The sequence below is a fragment of the Sus scrofa genome, chromosome 1 (assembly GCF_054392235.1).
Source record: "Sus scrofa isolate SSC_HxYL_T2T_F1_AM1 chromosome 1, Sscrofa_HxYL_maternal_Yorkshire_Landrace_v2.0, whole genome shotgun sequence".
NCBI classification, from domain to species: Eukaryota; Metazoa; Chordata; class Mammalia; order Artiodactyla; family Suidae; genus Sus; species Sus scrofa.
Window position 1 is genome coordinate 766527 of NC_139383.1, and position 16736 is coordinate 783262.

Consider the following 16736-nt stretch of genomic DNA (forward strand, 5'->3'; position numbering starts at 1 on the left):
TCCACGCACAATGATGCCACCAAAATCAGAAATTGTGAGAAGGGGAGGATACAAATGCAGGACACTGGAGATGCACTTGCAATTAAGAGACCAACAATTTAAAACAATCTCATATATATATAGGCTCCTATATCAAAATTCAGGGCAACCTCAAACCAAAAATCTACAGTTGATACACAAACAAATAAGAGAAATCAACTAAGTACAACACTAAAGATAGTCATCAAACCACAAGAGGAGAGAATAAGAAAAGAAGGGAAGGAAAAAGAGCAACAAAACCAAATCCATAACAGTTAATAAAATGGCAATAAGAACATACATAATTGATAATTACCTTAAAGGTAAATGGACTAAATGCCCCAACCAAAAGACATAGACTGGCTGAATGGATACAGAAACAAGAGCCATATGTATGCTGTCTTCAAGAGACGCACTTCACTTCTAGGGTCACATACAAATTGAAAGTGAGAGGATCGAAGAAAATATTCCATGCAAACAGGAATCACAAGAAAGCTGGAGTAGCAAATACTCACATCAGACAAAATAGACCTAAAAATGAGGAGTATTTTAAGAGACAGGGAAGGACATTACATAATGAAAAAAGAATCAATCCAAGAAGATATAACAGTTTTAAATATCCATGCACCCAACATAGGATCCCCACAATATATAAGGCAACTGCTAACAACCTCAAGAGGAGAAATTAACAACACAATAATGGGGACTTTTAACACCCTGCTCACAGCAATGGACAGATCATCCAGACAGAAAATCAGTAAGAAAACACAGGCCCTGAATAAAGCATTAGCCCAGATGGACTGAATAGGTATTTACAGGAAATTCCATCCAAAAGCAACAGTATGCACATTCTTAAGTGCACATGGAACACTCTCTAAGATTGATCGCATCCTAGGCTACAAATCAAGCATGAGTAACTTTAAGAAAATTGAAATCATATCAAGCATCTTTTTCTGACCACAATGCTATACGACTGGAAATCAACAAGAAAAAACTGCAGAAGAATCCAGTGCTTTCAAGTGTTTATAGAAAACTTTATTATTACGTCAAAAATGCTGCCATTCTCCATCACATCTGACTTTTTGTATGAATCCACTCTTCAAAATATCTAGTTCCTACAGTAACTTTCAATTCCAGTGATTCACCCATATTTTCTTTTCCTAAGTTTCAGAAGGGAGCCTCTCCATTGAGTTTAAGAGAACTTTGAGACTGTCCATAACGAGTAAAAGGCTGTCTCCCTCCCAGGTGCTGGGGTATAGAACCTGTCATTCTCGTCCTGCCTGGTTCTTGCCTTCCAGCTGAGTGTGTGCGTGTCCGCTGGCCTGGCTGGTTTCACGTGGACCAAAGGCAGTAACCTGTCTTCAGATGTGATTTCTCTCCGTCTCAGTGCTTTGTGGGGGTGGGGGGCAGATACCATTCATTCATCCACTCAACCACCCACGAGGACTTCCTGGGTACCTACCGAATGCTCTGTGCTAAAGGCTGAGAGTTCAACAGTGAACAGAACACGTGGAGGGAAAACATTAAACAAGACAAGTAGATGTAACGTTGGCGTTTGGAGAAACGACGGGACAAGGGGACTGTTCAGGGTTACCACTCGGGCTCCACAGACAGGGTGGGGGTTAGGGGATATCTGAGGAGGTGAGGGTGGCAGGTGGAATGACTGGGGGAGGGTGGAGGAACCGGATGCAGAAGTCCTGAGGCAGGACCCTGCTCAGTGAGCAGTGGGAAGGCCCCCGGGCTCGAGCACAGAGACAGGGAGGGATGGGGACCTGTTGGCAAGGGAGCAGCACAGACTTGTGATGAGGGGCCGAGGAGACATTGGGTGACAAAGAAGATGCTTGAGGGCTTTGGTCAGATAAGTGATTCCGTTTGACGTAGTTTTCTGAAACCATACCCTGATGCATAGAGCTAAGACAACCAAGGGGTCAGAGGGCACAGTCCCCTCACTTCTGACACCAACCAGAAGTTCAACGGCCTGCAGATCTCCATCTGGTTTGACAGGTTCTGCCCAAGAAGGACTTGCTGAGAATTGTCGACTCGGTTATGGTTTAATAAGATGCAGACTAAGGTCAGTCAGGAGAAGATGTGTGTAGGACAGGGTCTGCAGATGCACCGCGCGTGGAGCCTCTGACGTCCTCTCCCTGTGGAGTCTAGCCTCTGCCAGCATCTGTGTGATGGCCAGTCAACCAGAAGTCACCCCACCGTTGGTGTACAGAATTTTTGCTGGATCTGCATTATGCAGTCATGATAAGCTCTCTTTGTGGCTTATCCATCCAAAGGTCTCCTGTTCCTGAAGGCCCTGGGGCCTACACTCCGCATCACTGCCCAGCTGGCCCAAGGCTCCAGACAAACACAGGTCACTGGCTGCCGGAGCTCAGGACCAAGGCCAGACCTCTTTGGGGGCTCATCTGTCCACTATGTTAATTAGCGACCACTGAATCTTAGGGAGTGCTGTCAGTTTTGACCCAAATACATCCTATTAGAGCAAGAACTATAAAGCGTAATCAGTTTTTCAGTCTCTCTTGTAGAAAAGTGAATTCTTATATATTGACGATATATCTGTATACTCTAATTGAAGAAATACTAAGCAAAGCATTGAAGGTGTAGCTGGTTCTTCAAGAATTAATTTTACCTCAGGCTTTGGCAGCATTATTGCCTGGGAAAAAACAGGAATTCCCTCAATGGCCTATCACTTCTCTGGTCCAGGGGGAGACGCAGGGGGCTGTTGGTGTGACTGGTCGTGCTGGGAGCAGACACCTGAGCAGCCACGTGCATTCACCACCTTGTATGTTCCCCAAACACTCGGGTGACAGATAGCAGATATTTGCCAACTACTGGAGTTGTTGGGGCACCGAAGCTTCCGAAAGGCCTTCAGTCTGCTAGGAGCCCACGCCAGCAAGGGCTTTTGCGAAACAAAGCTGGAAGGAGTGTGTTTCGTTGCTGCGGGGCATCCGCTGTGAGTGGCGGGTGTTTCTGGAGAAGGGTCCTGTTCCAGGACACGGAGCTATGAGGGAGGGTGGCGAGGGCCCCCCATCAAGAAGAGGGGTACAGCGCCCAACCCTGACGACTCAGCCTCGATCATAGGCTGCGGTGTACACCGAGTGAAGGCTGCAGATGGTGAAAAGGGGACTCTTGCCCGGTGGAGTCCAGGGGAAAGGAGTTTGCCGGCTTCATCCTGAAATGGGGGCTGAAACAAAAGTCATACGTAAAAGTTGTGGTTCCCGAGAGAAGCACTGGACAATTTGGAGCAGCGCGTTGGAAGTAGGGTTCGTGTCCCTTAGAAGCTAAACAGCGAGACTGTCCCTCTTGTCCCTTTCCTCCTGTGGTTGCTCTTTCTTGCCCAGTTTCTTCGTTTATTGTATTTCAGTCTGAATCTTCGTAAACTGTTGAACAGTAAAACCACCGGCAAAGGGGCTGTGTGGACCTCTCTGCTCCCACACGTGGGGCGGCTGATGCACAAGCTTCCAGGTGCCCTCTGGCTGCTGATCAAGCAGGATGTCGTCCGGGCACAAGGCTGGAGAGGGGTCAGTGTTCGCGGATGGATTTCCACAACGGATGGAAGAATTGGGAGCCATCCCTCAGCGCCCAGAAAGGCCAACCCACAATCTCTAAATCCATAACCTGAGCACAAATGGCTCTTGGCTCAGGGACTCCAGCCTGGGCCTCCCGCCTCCCGTGTGTGGGGACAGAGGGTCAGGAGCTGAGCCCGGCCCTGACTCGTGTGGCGGAAGTGCTCAGTAATGCCTCGGAGAGCTGCGGCCTTTGAGAGCTTCCGCTAGTGTCTGTTAGGGTCTTTAGAGCAAAAGCGTGTTGTTGGAAGGGACCCTCTGCGGGTGGTGAATCACGAGGCTCTTCGAATGAAGCAGTCCTCGGGGCCCCGACTTGCTTGGTTCTCACTTGGCCTGTACGTCTACAGCCGGCTGGTTGGTTGGGCTGCCGAGAGTTACAAACTGCAAGTATGCTCGTGAAGTGGCGGGATCTGCTTGCACGTTTGTTTCCAGCTGCTGATTGTCGGGGACGGTAAAATTCAAATATTTGCGTCAACTTTAGCAACCTAGGGTCAGTTCCGTGAACATGTCTTGATATTATTGCCATAATGCCTGAAGGTTGGATACATTCATGGTTTTCTTCCCTGACTCCTTATTATCACATTCCTGTGTATCTCTGAGAATAAAATGGTTTCCAGGGACTATTCTGAGTACCTACTAATTATGTCTAATGTTAGCAGTTCAGTCAGATTGTTCAGTTTTAAATTATTTTGTATTTTCTAAACAGCTAAATGGTATTTCCTCCAGTAAACTATTTATAGGTACTTATTATGTGTGAAAATATGCTATATTTTCTTTCAACAAGCCTGGACCCAGGCCCGAAGCAGTGTTTTTTGCTAAAACAACAAAAGTTTAATCCTATTATTCCATGGCGTCATAATAAGAAAAATGTCTTATATATTTTTTTGATTTTCCTCAAGCGTCCTAGATATTTTACAGATGGCGGTAAAGGAATGTATTAGCTCTTGGGAAGCAGAGCTCAGTCAGTGTGATTTTATTAGCGTTAGCCACGCAGGGAACAAGGAAGTCATTTCCTAAGCATGATGTCAGCCACCGTTTCTCATGCAAAAATCACTTAAGTTGTGTTGTTTTTGAGCCTGATGTCCTTTTCACCTTAGTTGAATGATGATAATTACACTCTTCTAGAAGGATCTCAGGAGGTCTCCCTCAGGGTCTTTTATCCAGGTTACGTCTGTGTGGAATTGATTTATACTTGCTCATACAATTTTTATTATCTTTTTCAGGGAAGGGGAAACTTGGGGCCTGAGTTCTATCTATAATGTTTTATTTCTCAAAGATAAAACCCCAAAGCAACATTATAAAATGACATTCAGTAGAGGTGGGTGGAATGGTAGGTACATAGGTGTTTGTTATATTTATTCTTATTAAATTTATATATATGGCTTTTGGCTTATGTGTGTTTGTGAGGCAGAAATTTTCTATAATTTTCACCATCAGCTATAAGTCATCTGGGCACTACTCTGAGCAGTTAGCCTCTTTTTGGATACAGAAAACCCGACTGAAAGTGACTTAAAGAAAATGTCAAAGTTATTATTTCACATGACAGAAAGTCCTGAGGTAGAGTGGCTTTAAATGTAGTCACCAGAGCTGCCTTCGGCCTGATCAACACCCAGGGTCCCTCTGGCTCCCTGCTCTGTTGCTGCCAGCCTGTCTTCTGGTCCTTCGTTTCCATGGCCATGACTTGCCGTTTCTGGCATCACTTGAGAGCAGGTGTGAGGACTCGGCGGGGGGCGGGGGGGGGGGGGAGAACACGCAGCAGGAGGGCCTGCAGCCACGGGAAGATGCAGGCCTGAGGATGCTGAGCAGAGGAGAGAGGAGAGTGTTTCTCTCTGTTTGTATTGTTCCACTGAAGCCCACTCGCCGCACTTCTCCCTCATGACTCTAGCTGAACTTGGCCCAGGTTCCCGCCCGCACCAGCGATGGCAAGGGGAGAGGGGTTCTGGTGTGGCAGAGCCTCACGGGGCGTCCCTGAGGCTGGGGCCCGAGGCTGCCGCCTCTCCAGTGTGGGCAGAGGGGAGAAGGGAGGACCCGAACCTGTGGTCTCTCTGAGATCTGGGAGACCCTGGAGGTGGGCGCTCTTGATGGGCTTCCTACCTTTGCCGCGCTGGCCTCATACCGGACAGAAGGCAGGTGGCTGCAGGCCTCTGAAGTCGAGCCCTCGGTCTGCCCTTCCTCCCAGGAACCCAAGGCACATGTGGCCCGACTTGAACGTGGAGCCCATATGGAAGCATGTCCTCCAGGGAGCTTAGAACATTCAAACGCGTGAAATCAGAAATGAAAGGCACAGGCTTATTAACTCCATTTATTTATTTTCCATGGGCTTTTGTAATTGTTTAATAGTCACTCTGCCTCTTTTAAAATTTTTGGCTCTTATTCCTTTCATTCTAGGTCAAGGGATAGTCCAGGCAGGAGTTTGTTGCATTTGTAATTTAGTTGGTGTGTGTGTACCAGATGTTGGGAAAGTGAAAATTCTCCGCGTGCATGGCAGGCCCGAGATCCTGCTTTGACCCAAGCTGGGACTCTACTGCCCACTGCCCGCATCCCATATTGAGAGCATCCTGTGCTGATGGGGTGGCTTTGCTCCTGGTGCATCTGAACTGCAGCACTTAAAGAAGACCTCTACATGTGGTCGTCACCCACCCGCCTGAGTGAGCTGGGCGGGTTCTATTCCACTCGTTTCACAGAGGAGTCTCCTGTGAGGGGAGTGAGTGAGTCATCCAAGGTTGCAGAGCTAGCATGTGGTTCAGGGAGGAGTTCTCAGAATTCCTCTTTGTGCACTGGTTCTTTGGCTCCAAATGCTTAGGTGCGTGGTTCCCATTTTGCATTATTTCAGAGACTGGAGGAAGGGGAAGTTTCAACAGGAATGGTGGGAGGGGTTACCTGCTAAGCCAACCAGTGGCATGGGTGCGATTAGGAAAGAGAATGGGGCTGAGACATCTGCAGTTTGTGTCCGCTCATTGTCAACCCTGTGGGGTGAATGTAACACTTGAGAACTTAAGCTTTGGGACCAGGTAGACTTGGGTTGAATGTCTGCTGCTGCCCTTTGCCTGGTGTGAAACCTTGAAAATGTTCCTAAGATGTCTAAACCCTGATGTCCTTGTGTACTGAGTGGGAACAGTAAGGCTTATGTGGTAGAATTACAAGGATTCAATAAAACAATACAGGTCAAGATCTAGCATAGCACCTAAAACACGGGAAATTCCTGAAGGCAGTAGTAGGTAATTACTCCTCCTGAAGGAGGAACTAGGCAGCAAATGCAGAAATACCCAGACGCTGCTTCCAAATTTAAGGCCCGGTCAGTGGCCAACCCTTTGATGAAGAATTGTTACTACTTAGGGTTCTGCAATTTGTGACACCCTCAGTGGCCAAGTCCAGTGTTTTGAGGGTCTGTCCTGCTGCCTTTCCTCACTCTCACGAAGAGAGAAAGCCAGTGCGCATTGGTCATTTCGCTGTGCCTAAATGTTTGTGTGTGTGTGTGTGTGTGTGTGTGTGTGTGTGTGTGTGTACCTTGGACCAAGCGTGCCTTGTCCCCAAGCCTCCTTAACAAAAGGTAGAGTTATTTCCCTTATTGTATCTACAGAGCCCTAGCCTGGTTAGTCTCTGTTGACATGCAGATTAGGGATAGCTGTGGTTTCCTTAGGGAGGCATCCTAAGCACATTTAATCAACAGCACTGGCAGGGGCTCACTGAGATGAAACATCAGCAGGCAGATGCCTGTGCCTGGCATGGATACCGCCCTGCCAGAAAGAACCTCAGAGTAATGGGTAAGATCACGTATAGTCAGGACAAAGGGCATCCTAATGTCAATAAGTGGCCTGATTAATTTTCATAACATTATACCTTCTGGCACACAATTAAGAGAGACAAGGAGATTCTAAAACTGGTGCCAATAAGCCACTAATTCAGTGACTCAGTGGTGCATTCCTGCCTATGGAGTTTATTTTGTGCTCTGTGAATTTTATTTATTAGTTTAATGTATCCTGTTATTTTCTCTTTCCTGAATAGAAAATTCAGGAAATTTTAGACTTTGTTCAGGAAATTCTAGACTTTGTTATTTTAACAATATATACATGAAAGAAAATATCGAAGTTTAATTTATAATTTTTCTTTTATATCAGACATATTTAAGAACATGGATTTTTCAGTCAGATTTTTCTGTCTACTCTTATTTTTAATTTCCAAGGTTCATTTTGTTTTCTTGAGACATAAACTCAACTTCAAATATTTATCTTCTAAGGGTTCTTCAAGCCTAGGGACTAGGAATGGCATTGCTTGTTCAGAATTCATGCTTCTGAATGTTATCTTATTAATAGTCATTACTCAGCAGTGGTTACTCAAGTGATCTATAAGATTATTTTTTTTTCCTATTAAAATGCCATTGGGATTTTCAGTGAATAGGAGAGAAAATTGGATAGTAATTGATAGGAATTTCATTGAATTTATAGATCACTTTGGGTTTTATGGACTTTTTTCTTTTCTTTCTTTTTTTTTTTTTTTTTTTTTTGCTTTTTAGGGAGGCACTTGTGGCATATGGAAGTTCCCAGGCTAGGGAGTGAATCGGAGGTACAGCTGCTGCCCTATGCCACAGCCACAGCAACATGGGATCTAAGCCACGTCTGTGACCTACACCGTAGCTCACAGCAATGCTGGATCCTGGACCCACTGAGTGAAGGCAGGGATCAAACCCGCATCCTCATGTTCCTAGTTGGGTTCATTAACCACTGAGCCATGAAGGGAACTGCAGCTTTTATGGACATTTTAGCAATATTAATTCTTCCAATCCATGAAAAGGGGATGTATTTCCATTTATTTTTGTCTGCTTTAATTTCTTTCATCAGTGTTTTATAGTTTTCTGTGTATAAGTCATCTCCTTGTTTAAGTTGATTCTAGGTATTTTATTCTTTTTGAAGCTATTATTAATGGAAATGGAATTGTTTTCTTAATTTCCTTTTTGGCTCGTTTGTTATTGGTGTATAGAAATGCAACTGGTTTTTGCATGTTGATTTTGTATCCTGCAACTATATTGACTTCACTTATTGTAACAGTTTGTGTGTGTATGTGTGTGGAGTATTTATAATTTTCTACATTTAAGAGCATGTCATATGCAAATGCAGATGCTTTTTAACTTCTTCCTTTCTGATTTTGATGCCTTTTATATCTTTTTTACCCAGTTGCTCTGGCTAGGACTTGCAATACAGTGTTTACTATAAAGTGGTGAGAGTGGACATCCTTGCCTTGATATTAAAGGAAAAGCTTTCAGGTTTTTACCATTGAGTGTGATGTTAGCTGTGGGGTTTTCATATATGTCCTTTATTTTGTTAAGGTAAACTCCTTCTACGTTTAACTTGCTGAGAGTTGTTGGTCATGAAAAGGTTTTGGATTTTGTCAAGTGATATTTATATATCTATTGAGATGACCGTGTGGCTTTCATTCTGTTAATGTGGTGTATCATGTTTATTGATTTGCAGGTATTGAACCATCCTTGCATCCTAGGAATAAACTTCACTTGATCATGATATATGATCCTTTTAATGTGCTGTTGGATTTGGTTTACTAACATTTTGTTGAGGATTTTTGTGTTGATGTTCATTATGGATGTTGGCCTGCAGTTTTCTTTTCTTGTGGTGTCATTGTCTGGCTTTGGTATCAGGGTGATTCTGGTTTTGTAAAATGTATTTGTAAGTATTTCTTCTATTTTTTTTGAGAAAGTTGAAGAAGGATTACTATTAAATCTTCTTTAAATCTTTGTAGAATTTATCTGTGAAGACCTTGAGTTCTGAGCTTTTCTTTGTTGCTGATTCAGTCTTCTTATTTGTTTATGGTCTGTTCAGGCTTTCTATTTCTTTTGGATTCAGTCTTGGTAGGTTATATGTTTATATAAATTTATCCATTTCTTCTAAGTTGTCTAATTCATTGGCATATTCTTGTTCATAATCGGGTTCCTTCTAATCTTTTTGTTCCTTCTAATCTTTTTTTTTTTAATTTCTGTGGCATCTGTTTTAATGTCTCCTCTTCCATTTCTGCTTTTATTATTTGAGTCATCTCTCTTTTATCCTTGGTTAACCTCATCAGAGTTTGCCAAATTTGTTTATCTTTAAAAAAAAAACTAAAAAAGTAATTTCTCCTATTGTTTTTCTATTTGCTATTTATTTCTGCTAATAGTTATGTTTCCTTCCTGCTGCTAGCTCTAGGCTCAGTTTGTTCTTCTGGGGCTAGTTCTTTGAGGTATAAAATTAGGTTATTTATTTGCGATCTTTCTTCTTTTTAACTGTAGTCATTTATTTTATACACTTCCCTGTTGGTACTGCTTTTGCTGTGTCATATAAGTGTGGTATGTTATGTGTTCATTTTTGTTTGTTTCAAGATATCTTCTACGTTCCCCTTTTATTCTTTTATTCTATAGTTGTTCAAGAATGTGTTGTTTAATTTCCATGTATTTGTGAGTTTTTCCATTTTCCTTTAATTTTGTTCCTTGTGGTTGAAAAGATACTTGGAATGATTTAATCCTTTTAGATTTATTAATACTTATTTTGTGACCTAGCAAGTGATCTAGCCTAGAGAATCTTCCATGTGCTTTTGAGAAGAATGTGTAGTCTGCCATTGGCTGGCTGGAAAGTTCTTTCTATGTTTGTTGGGTCAATTTGGCCTATAGTTTTGTTGTTGTTGTTTTTTAATCTGCAGTTTCAGGGGGAGTAGGATCGGTGAAGGGACAATACAGCTTTCTGGCTCCTTCAACCAAATACTATATGGATTTAGGGCATGCAAAGGAAGAGTTTCTTTTAGAAAGCCATGACATCTCAGAGTATTTCCCATCAGGAACAAAATGAGCTGAAATTCTTTATGCAGAGAATTGCCATGGTGGTATAGGACAGTTTAAGTACTGATATCCTGATTCCATAAATTGCATTTTATTTTCCATATATAGTGCATAAGATAAAACTAAAGAGGAGAAACCCACTCAATGTATATGGAAAGGTTAGGTTAAGAGAAAGTTGTAGATGAAGCTAAGAAAATAAATAACAAGAATATATTTTACATCTTTGTTAATAATTAATAGACTGTATTTACTTCAATGTGAATCTGACCTTCCTCACATACCACTGATAAACAGCTTGAGTTGCAATACCATCTATAAGTTCTGAGTAATATTTATTTAATCCAAGTGTGTTAAAATCAAATTTTAGAAATTTGGAGATTATTTTGACATCCTTGAAGCAGAGCTCTGTGGGTGAAACACAGGCACAAAGAGTGGTCTTGGGTTTTAGTATTGACTCTGGTGCAAACTAGACGCTGCGCTTAATGGTCTCCTCTTGGACGCCAGGACCCTTTCTGGTCTTTCTTCGCGTGGCTGTTGTGTAGCTCTGAGTGGTTCATTCTGTGACAGTGCTTTGTAAACCACGATATGCTATATATCCAGACAAGCAAACAAGCCAGGTTTGGAGATCACTGAAGGTCATCAAAAGTCAAAGCCCTTTAAAAACTCAGAACTAAAACGGATAATGTCATGTGGCCTATTTTTAATTAATGATTTAATCTTTTCATTCATATATTTTTAAGCTAAAAATCATATCAGCCTCATACACGTTTGAAGAATTCAAAATTCCTAAAAGAAAAGAAAGCTCTCTTATGGGTAGAAGCAGAGTGAGCAGTTTCTTCCCTTGTTCTCTGGAAATCTCACTGTAGTACAGCTTTCTGGAACCTCGGCCAGTGTGTCTGCTCAGTGTCAGAAGCCCTCAGGCATGTGGACGCCCGTGTGCGCTGCCCACGGGCGGCTGCAGAGACCTCGCACGTGCTGCGTTCCATGCCTGCAATCCGCCCCGCGCCTGCCTCCGGCCTCACTCGTCAGCTCCATTGGCCCTTACCCGTTTGGCTTCATCACCAGGGCTTCTGCTCTCTGTTGGGCCCCTGGGTGGACAGCGCAGCATGGGCCTGCCCAGTTCTGACTTTGTTCTCCTTCAGGAAGTGAACATCTGGCCCTTGCCAGAAGGCTCCACGCCTGAATTCTCTGAAGACGTGTCAGTGGATCCTGTGTCTTGTCCTGCACTCACCTCTGGGACACGCCCCACGGGCCTTGCCACTTTCTCTGCCGTTTAGCTCAAGAGGGGCAGCCAGCATTTCATACTTGGCACTTTAAATTTAGGTCAGTGTATTGACAGGAAGTTCGCCGCTGGATTCTTCCTAAAAGAAGCTCTAGATTATCACCTAGTCTCCTTGGCAGTTCCAGGTTGGACAGTGTGAAGGCGGCGGGACCTTGGGTACAGAGCAGGTTCCCATTGCAAGCGCCCATCCCTGTGAGTGCTCCTGGCACAGACGTTCTCGTGGCTGATCCTTGACCCCGTGTGAATAGTAACTGAGTGAGGACGAACGGGGAGGACGTTGGGTCAGTCCCCCGAGGGTCTCGTGAACGAGTCGGGGTTCAGAACAGTCACCACCTGTGCAGGGAACCAGGGCTTGTATGCCCTTCCCTGAAGATGCATCAAGAGGCGAAGCATCCAGGTTGTACTTTGTCCCTTTTTCTGGTTCTTCTGGGGAATATGGTCACCATAAAGCTCTGAAATATCTTCCCCCAAATGAGTGACTATGTTTTTGTTGTTGTTGAGCCGGCATGGCACACACATTTCTGGCCATTGGACCAGTTGTTTTCAGACAATGTCTTAGTCTCCGTGGAACACGACCTGACAGTCACTACCCTAACCTGGTAACTTGCTTCTGATCCGAACCCTAAGGCTTTGACAGTCAGTTTGGCTTCTGTTTATCTCACAAGCTGGCTGACTGGAGTGCTGGGTGGCTCCATGGTGTCCCCAGCTGTATCATCACCACTGGAATTGACTAGGATTGAAAGATTAGAAAACAGGTCTATGCATTTACACTTGACTAAACACCCACAATTTTGAATGACCACCTCATGACCCCAGCGTGGGGAGTATTTGCCAGCATGAGGCTCCTTTGGTTCTTGCACCCTATAGCCTCGCCAAAGCTGGACCTTGTTCTGGAGGACGGGCCTGGAGCCGGGGCGCTGGGGTGACTGAGCGGCGTCTCAGTGTCCAGGTGTCCAGGGCTCAGAAAACCCGTTTTCCTGTGTGCACCCCTGATGGACACGTTACTCTTCAACCCGAGTGGTTCTGTTTGGTCCAAGGATCATAACAACAAGTCTCGTTCCCCATAATCCACCTCCCGAAGCTTGATGGCAGCCATATCGAGGTACCTTGGTCATCTATTCTGTGTTTTCATGATTAACCCTTGGGAGCTTTTGGACCAGGGGACATTTCCCCAGCACATTTTCCATTATTCGTCCACTGTGAGCCCACTCATTTATGGCAGTCCCCAAATGTTTAATTAAGTATAACCACTTGTTTCCCTCAAATCGTGTGGGGCCTTGGCAAGATGATGCCTTTATTAGCATCTCCAGCCTTACTGAACGTTTCCCCCAGCCAACAACACAACAAAAGCAGAAATAGCAAAAGATGGTCCAGGGTCATTGTCATTCTTCTGCTCAGCGTTTGGAACTAGCCACTCCTCAGGGGGCACCTCAGGTAATTGAAAAGTAACATGAGATACCGCATTGTGTGAACCAGGAGCACACGGTGGGTAAGGGGGGTGAAAAGAGCAGGAGAGAAATTGAGAGCCACGTGCTTAACACGGCAGAAACCCTCCCTTCTCAAGAAAAGCCGTGCTTGCAGTCAGCAATCCCGATTTTGCTTCTTAATAGACTTTTACCTTGTTTTAATGACAGAGTTTATGAACTGAATTTGCCCTCCCTTGTATTCTCGTGACCAGTTTTTGTTTACTAACTTCGATGTACCGTGATTTATGATGTCATTAAAACATTTATTGTAGTTACAGGTTTTCCCAGTATCTAGAATCCTGTAATTTTGTCCTTATCAGACTTTAGCTCACACATCCTGGAATCGGCTCTAAGGTCGACACGCTGGGCCAGCTGCGCATCTGCTGTCTGAGATGAAGCCAGTCTCCTCTCACGAGCACAGGAAGGGGCGGGCATGCACAGGACCCTGTGTGTCGGAAGAATCCCGAGCGATTGATGGCCAATAGGCACATGCAGACATTAAATATATTTTTGTAATATGTTGACTTCTGCTTTTACTTTGTTGTTTTGTTTGTCTTCTCTCCAGTTGATTTGGTGGTCCTGTGCTCGTTCCTGTCGTGGAGGCGCAGACACTTGTTCCTCGGCTGTCCCCCAGGTGTAAGTATCATGGATATAAATGTTTCTCTTACCACTCTTTAGCAGCAGCAAATGAGTTTGGCTACGTTTTCAATAGCCTTATTTAGGTAAAATTACAATAAACTGTACCCAAAACAATAAATGTACTCGGTGAAGTAGGAATAGAGGTTCTTTAGGAACTTGCTGAAGAGTATCTTTTTAAAAATCTGCACTGAACCTTGTACTTATTTAGGTGAGTTATCGAAAGACTGTCTCTTTCTTGAGCTAATGGCAAGCCTTGTCTACTGTCTGACAAAATGTCAGCTCTTTGCAAAAGCCAGAGTCCCCTAGGACCCAGTTAATTCAGGTCGAAATACTAACGTCTTGAAAAATTTACTTATCATTGAAGTGTAGCTTACTTAAAATATTATTTTCGGGTATATAACATAATGCGTCGGTATTTTTATAGATTGTATTCCGTTTAAAATTATTACAAGGAGTTCCAGTTGTGGCTCAGAGGAAATGAATCTGACTAGGAACCATGAGTTTGTGGGTTCGATCCCTGGCCTTGCTCAGTGGGTTAAGGATCCGGCATTGCTGCGAGCTGTGGTGTAAGTCACAGACACAGCTCAGATCTGGTGTTGCTGTGACTGTGGCATAGGCCGGCAGCAATAGCTCTGATAGACCCCTACCCTGGGAACCTCCACATGCCGCGGGTGCAGCCCTAAAAAGACAAAAATACAAAAATAAATAAATAAATTATTACAAGATAATGGTTACATTCCCCTGCTGTCCAGCATATCCTTGTTGCTTATTTTTTAAACATAGTAATTGTATCCTCTTAATCCCACCCCCTCAGCTTGCCCCTCCTCTCTTCCCTCCCCACAATGTTAACCACTAGTTCTCTGTATCTGTGAGTGTACGTGTTTTGTTATATTAATTCCTTTGTTTTATTTTTTAGATTTCACGTGTAGATGATATCATACAGTATTTGTCTTTCTCTGACTCATTTTACTTAGCAGAATACCTTCTAGATCCATCCATGTTGTTGCAAATGGCAGAATTCCATTGTTTTCCATGGCTGAATAATATTCCATTGTATATACAAACCACATCTTCTTTATCCAGTCGTCTGTTGATGGACACTTTGCTTGCTTCCATATCTTAGCTGTTGTAAATAGTGCTAGTGTGAACATTGGAATGCATGTTTTTTTTTGTTTGTTTGTTTGTTTGTTTTGTCTTTTTTGGGCTGTACCTGTGGCATATGGAAGTTCCTAGGCTAGGGGTCAAACCGGAGCTGCAGCTGCCGGCCTACACCACAGCCACAGCCACATGGGATCCGAGCCATGTCTGTGACCTACACCACAGCTCATGGCAACGCTGGATCCCTAACCCACTGAGTGAGGCCAGGGGTCAAACCCATGTCCTCATGGATACCAGATGGATTTGTTACCACTGAGCCACAATGGAACCTTCCATGTGTCTTTTTGAATTAGTGTTTTATTATGATTTTTTTGTTATATACCCAGCAATGGAATTGTTGGGTTGCATGGTAGTTCAATTTTAGTATTTTGAGGAATCTCCGAAGTGTTTTCCACAGCAGCTGCACCAATTTACGTTCCTGCTAACAATGTATGATGGTTCTCGTTTCTCCGCATTCTTGCCAACATGTTATTTGTGTTCTTCTTGGTGACAGCAGTTCTTACAGGTGTAAGGTGATAGCGCACTGTGATTTTGATTTGCGTTTCTCTGACAATTAATGATATTGAGCCTCTTTTCATTGCCTCTTTTTTGGAGCGATGTCTGTTCAAGTCTTCTGGCCATTTTAAAATCAGGTTGTTTGTTTTTTGATGTTGAGTTGTATGAGGGGCTTAAATATTTTAGTTATTAACCTCTTATCTGTCATATTATTTGCAAACATTTTCTCCCACTTAGTATGTTGTCTTTTCACTTTGTCAGTGCTTTTCTTTGCTATGCGAAGGCTTTTAAATTTAATCAGGTTTCATTTGTTTATTTTTGCTTTCGTTTCCTTTGCTTTAGAGGTAGATCCGAAAAATATGAGTATGGTTTATGTGCAAGAGGGTTCTCCCTGCATTTTCTTTTAGAACTTCTGTGATTTCCCATCTGGCATTTAGGTCTTTAATCCGTTTTGAGCTTGTTTTTGTGTGCACTGTTAGAGCGTGTTCTCATCTCACTCTTGTGCAGGGAGGGGGCTTTTACGTGGTGTCCGGTTTTCCCAGCGCTGCTCACTGAAGGGACTCTTTTTCTCACTGTGTGTCCCCGCCTCCTTTGCCATCGGTGGATTTCAGAACACGAACTTTCTGGCCAAGTTGTCTTCAGTGTTGTGTGCTCACCTTTCCTAGCAAATTGCTCGGGAGCCACTTACACTGCACGTGTGGATTTGGACCTGAATTCCCCCTGCCTGAAAGTACTTTGGGATATGAAAATAAATATCTCTTGAACAAAATGTCCTAAGATTGGGTTTCTGGAAATAGAAGTTTTCAAGTTCTTTACGCCTTGTTATTTAACTTTGCTCAAAAGTTTCCTAGAAAATAAATTCCCGTTTTGAAGCTTGTCTCTTGCAAAATCATATTTAGTAGAATTTTCCTCCCCACCTACCTGCATCCATCACATTCTATGTCAGTTTGCTGTCCTCTGGCAAAGCAATTGCAAAAAGAACCATTTCTCAAACCTTTTGAAAGAGTTTGAACTCCTCAGGGGTAAGTAATTTTAATAAAAACTAAATAAAAACTTGAATTAATGTACCATTTTATTTATTATCTTTGGTTTCTGTTTTCATCACTGGGAACTTTAAAGTCAAATGGACTAAACAAACATGTAAGTGACTTCTGGAAAAAATAAAATTATGCTTTTAATGGTCAAAAGGTAAACCAAACAAAATAAAACTTGGCATGGTGAAGTAAAGAATTTAATGGCAGTTTTAGTCATCCTGCCAAAGTTTAGTTCATTTGGAAGACGATTGGAAA

General features: G+C 43.4%; 1 protein-coding gene across 1 annotated transcript in view; it reads left to right on the forward strand.

Moving 5' to 3' along the window:
- WDR27 (WD repeat domain 27) overlaps positions 1–16506 on the forward strand; it is a 182151-nt gene extending 165645 nt beyond the window's left edge. The window contains exons 26-27 of the transcript XR_014843064.1: positions 13721–13791; positions 15955–16506. The gene's annotated coding sequence lies outside the window, so the exon portion shown is untranslated. The remainder of the gene's footprint in view (positions 1–13720; positions 13792–15954) is intronic.
- The last annotated feature ends 230 nt before the right edge of the window (positions 16507–16736 follow it).